This window comes from Kogia breviceps, chromosome 10, assembly GCF_026419965.1.
Source record: "Kogia breviceps isolate mKogBre1 chromosome 10, mKogBre1 haplotype 1, whole genome shotgun sequence".
Taxonomy (NCBI): Eukaryota; Metazoa; Chordata; class Mammalia; order Artiodactyla; family Physeteridae; genus Kogia; species Kogia breviceps.
Genome location: NC_081319.1, coordinates 102,836,790 through 102,841,840, shown reverse-complemented (window position 1 = coordinate 102,841,840; position 5,051 = coordinate 102,836,790). Strand labels below are relative to the sequence as shown.

Below are 5,051 nucleotides of genomic sequence, written 5' to 3'. Positions count from 1 at the left end.
CGTCTCCCACCTCCCCCAAAACCCCGCCTCTGGGTGTCCCTCCACCACACCCCCATCGCCTGCAGCAACCGACCTCAGTCTCCGCTCTCCACCACCTGAAATAACCAAACTAACTCAGCAAGCGTCCCTCCCAGGGACCGGGGTCCCTCCCTGAGCCACGACTGGGCCTCGCTTCCCGCTGTGTCCACTGAGTCAGCCCCAGGCCTGTGCTCAGACTACAGCAGCCTGCGGCCCTCACCAGCTCCCAGCACCACCACAGGCCCCAGAACAGGAAGACCTGAGTTCTGGCTGTCTTCGCCTCTTCTGGCAAGTGACAGAAACTTCCCTGTGGTTATTTCCTCCTCCATGAGCTGCGAGTGACCATACCTGCTCCGCACGCTGGCAGGGATGCCAGGAGCGTCCAGTGAGGTGACGGGAGGGCATGTTGGTCGGAAGAGCAGCCACACCTGCCAGAGGAGGTAGCAGCACCTGGGTGACGAATGACCATCCCCCCGCCAGCGCCCCTGGCCCGCCGCCCAGCCCCACCTTCTGGGGCTCCCGTCCTGCCCCTCAGACCCTCAAGGCACGCCACCCGCTGCTCCCTTTGATGGTAACTCCTGCTCCGTCGGGGCAAACGCCCAAGCCTTGTTTCTCAGTGCATCCCTCCTTTTCTTCACCTTTGCAGAAGCCGAACTTTCCTCTGAAAAGTCTGACTTCCCCCGGGTCACCACCATTACTCGGAGAGGCAGCAACTTCCTCCACGCCCTACGGATGCCACAGGAGGGCATGGGGACATGGCATGAAACGTGGCCAATTTATACCACGTCGAGTGGTTATAAATCCAGCAAACCGTCAACTCTGCCCTCTTTTAAACTTCCCCAGCCTGGACCTCATCACTAAAAGGCACCCGGATCAACAGGCCGCTCTGGCTGTAACTGACCTCACTGTCCTTCAGGGCACCTGTGGCCAGTGGTTCTCAAAGTGGGGTCCCCAGACCAGCAGCGTTAGCCTCACCTGGGGACTTGTTGTAGATGCCTATTCTCAGGCCCTCCCCGGCCTCCTGAGTCAGAAATTCCCCGGGTGGGGCCCAGCTCTGTGTTTAACAAGCCCTCCAGGTGATTCTGATACAGGTTCAAGTTTCATAACAACCGTCCTAGATCATCACCCAGACTGCACGAGTCCACCCATGTGCTTTCTTGGTCTCCACTCAGGGCGCGGATGGAGACATCCCCTTAATGGAACAGAAGGTTCTGACCCACTGCTGACTCATAAAGGCCAACAAGTTTGCTCTGACCCCGGCTCAGCCTCTCTGCACTGTCCGATTCCCATAACAGCATCTCCATTGTGGGGGGCGCCGCGCCGTGCAGCTTGCGAGATCTTAGTCCCCGACCAGGGATCGAACCCACGCCCTCGGCAGCGAAAGCGCAGAATCCTAACGACCGGACCGCCAGGGAAGTCCCTTGATTCCCACAACAGCACCTCCAGAGGCTTTTCTTTCTCCCTAAGCTCCCATCCCTACTCACTCTCCCTTTCAATAATGTCCTCTCGTGTCCTGGTGAAGGCTCCTGGGGTGCAGAACAAGGGGCTCCACACCTGTAGTCCGAAGACCGCAGCTCCCCGCCTCCTGTGTGTGATCTGAGGACATGGGTTCAGCGGGCAGCGGATGTAAGGTACCCGCTCACCAGACGTGGCTGCCCGGGGCCACCCTCCGCCCCTCTTCCTGCCCTTCTCTGATCTCCTTTCCTCACCTGTATCATCAGGATGGCAAGACCTATGTCCTACAGGCCCTAGTGTAAGTCAGACGCAAAACAAGAGGATCAAGGCAAAACCCTCTGTCAACTTCAAGCCTTGCTAACCCAAGTGGGGTCCAGCAGCAGTGGTACCCCATGGGAGTGTGTGGGAAATGCAGAGTCTCAGGACCCACCCAGCCCTACCGAATCAGAATCTGCGTTTCAGCAAGACCCCCAGGGGATTCGTCTGCACTTAGAGACGGAGAAGTGTGATCGAAGGAACTAGGAACGTATATGATAAACAGATTACGACCCTCAAGTCCCATCAGCCTTCTCCTCCCCGCCCTCCAGGAGAAGGACCACCCCCTTTCCAAAGTCTGAAGCAGTCATTCCTAACCAGCTGGCACATTAGAATCATCTGGGCCAAAACCCCAGGCCAATTACACTAGATTCTTTTGGAAAAGAGCCCAAATCAGTATATTTTCAATTCCCCAGGTGACTCTAACGGGGCCCCAGGGGAGGCACACGGAACCCACCAGCCACACGGAGGCTCCGTAACATGGATTCTATCCTCTCACGGGGAAATTTGCTGTCACCCCGCGAGCCTTCCCTCCCTCTCCAGAGCTGTGCCTCGTGCCCCTCTGCTCACGCCCTGCCCTCACTTTATCCGCTGAGCCCCCCTTCACGTCCCCACCCCCTAACCTTGGGATCCTAGCATCGTGCCCTGTGGCTCTCCCTCGACCAGGGTCCAGTAAATATTCACAGACGCGGATTTTGGGCTTTGCACGTGCACGACGCCGTCTTCTGGACGAGAAATCTCCCCTCGATCTCGTCCTCCTTCCAGCTATCACCCTGCCCTGCTCTCCTCCCGAGCCAGTCACGAACCAGTGGTCCCCACCGCCAGCCTCTGCGTCCTCCGCAGGGGGACACCTGCCCACACTCAGCCAGATAACCTCTCCCACCACCTCTGCGGCTGTCACCACAGCCTTCAGACTCTCGGCTCAACGCTGGAGGACTCTGGAAAATGTGGTTTGTTGTTAAGGGTTCATCGCTAGTAGGTAAACAAGGGAGGATTCTTCAAGGGACCTCCAGCTTCCATGAAACAACAGAGCAAAGAGGAGCCCAAAGAAAGAAGAAAGGTTTGGTTAGGTCCCACCTGGGAAATGGCTGCCCCGGACGGAGGCTCTAAAGGGCTCTTTTTCCTTCTGCGGCAAATGAGCTGGAAGGGACTTCCACCTGGACCCAGGGCAGAAGCCAGACACAGCACCGGAAGGACACACACACACCGGCAGACCTCGGAGATGCCACGGCCTGGGTTCCAGGTTCCACACCACATAACAAAGCAAGTCACACGCGTGTTTTGGTTTCCCAGTGCATGTAAGTTATGTCTGTGCTCTACTGTAGTCTATTCAGTGTCCAATAGCATTAGGTCCAGAAAAACAATGTACGTACCTTAATTTAATATACTTTTTTGCTTTAAAAAAAAAAGCAACACAGGGTTGCCACACACCTTCAATTTGTTTAAAACGCAATAGCTGTAAATCACGGTAAAACTCAGTATGCCTGTAGTTCTTAAGGAAAAGTGGAGAAAAGCCCTGTGGGCTGCACCCCGTAGATGAACAAAGCAACCGGAAACTTGCTGTTCTAGGAGTCACTAGGACAGTAGTAAAGCTGTGTGACAATCGCCTCCCTGCCCTGTACACACACACACACACACACACACACACACACACACACGCACGCACACACACACACGCACGCACACCTGTCGCCTGCAGGTGCTGCTAAGTTCTGGAAGCCAGTCTTGAAGATAAGCCATTGCTCACGACTTAACCTTCAGTCACTCACTCACCAAGTATGTGATCTATGCCTTCTCCGTGCGAGGCGAGAGGGACACACAAGGTCATGAGAGAAACACACAAAGTCATGACACAGCCCCTGACCTGAGGACTCCAAAGTCTAGAGGGGAAGAACAAAACATAAGCAGATCACAAAGTGACGCCAGTGGTTACAAAAAAAGTAAGTAACCAGTGCTATGGGACACAGGGTAGAGACCCGCCCCCGGGGGCCAGGAGATAGGATGAGGCTTATTATGGTCCTGAGGCCCCCAGAGCTCCACGGACAAAAGCAGGGACTCACGGGACTCCCACTGGATCCCTTTCATCTTTTTTTTCCACTCCCCATACGTTAATTTACTGAAATGAGGAAATCAAAGACCCCTGTTTTTAAGGTTTTTTGTTAGAACTCTGAAATGGTTGCCTTGTTCCCATCAGAGACTGTAAGAACATCTATTTCCACAAACCCTAAAATACCCCGGGTACTCTCATGGAGACACCGCGAACGCCACGCTGATAGGTGAAAAGGGAATCTGCTGGCTGTGTTGATCTCTTCCATTACTCGTAGAATTAAACACTTTTCCAAGTTCAATGGCAGGAATCCCTCTTTAACTTGCTTCTTCCTTCTTCACCCCCTCCCCCAGCCCTGTCGTTTTTCCTGTGATAGTGTCTCTTTGCTCGGTCCCTGTCTCTGCATCTCCGATGTCCCTAAGCCCACGTCACCACTCCCCGATCCCCCGGCCTCACTTGTCTCCCCGGCTCCAGTCTTCCCCTCCTCCAGCCCACCCCCTGCATCACATTTATCTCGCTAAAGCATCACTCTCATCGTAGTACAGCCCCCATAAGAAGCTCAGAGATTCCCAGTTGCACAACACTTGAGTCCTCTGCTCACCGTCCAGGCTCTCCACGGGCCCCTCCCTGCCCTCCTCATGTCCATCCACCCCTGGTCTCAGCCCGGCCCTCTTCCCACCCCTGCTGCCCCAGCCAGCACCACGCTCCGGGAAGGCATCACACTTCTGACCCCTCCGTGAACCTTTTCCTGGTTGCTGGACAGGAAATCGACAACTTGTCTTTCTAAGTAGCAATGCAGTTCACCATCTGTGACTAAGAATCCAGTTTCCTATAGAAGCACGTGACATGTTGATAGGCTGCCTCACCGAAACAGCCGAAACCCAGAACAGAGCTGAACCACAGTGTGGATGGTCCTGCCCCGAATTCAGGGCTCTGGGAGGCGAGTGGTACTTCTAGAAAAGGCGCATCCCATCAGAGAGACCACAGCTCTGTAACATCCCTCCTCTACCAGCACTGCTGTGTGACCTTGGGGAAGTTAGCGCACTCTCTGAGCTTTGGTTTCCTTGGTGTCACAAGTTGGGGTTTCCAGGATGTAGATGCTGAGGTGGAGTCTGGTTTGCAGGGTATTTATTAAGAACGGACACCTGCAGAGAGGGAACTGGAGAAGTCAAGTTTGGGCAGAGAGAGATGCTGAACTTCAGCAAAGCCTCAGCCC

The 5,051-nt window shown here is 54.9% G+C and overlaps 1 long non-coding RNA gene across 1 annotated transcript; it reads right to left on the bottom strand.

Annotated features, from left to right (window-relative positions):
- Nucleotides 1-406: 406 nt before the first annotated feature.
- LOC136794934 (uncharacterized) lies at nucleotides 407-3,609 on the bottom strand. Its single transcript, XR_010842399.1, has 3 exons — nucleotides 3,562-3,609; nucleotides 657-744; nucleotides 407-446 (listed from the first exon to the last, which is right to left on the bottom strand). It is a non-coding gene; the product is annotated as an uncharacterized lncRNA (long non-coding RNA).
- Nucleotides 3,610-5,051: the final 1,442 nt, after the last annotated feature.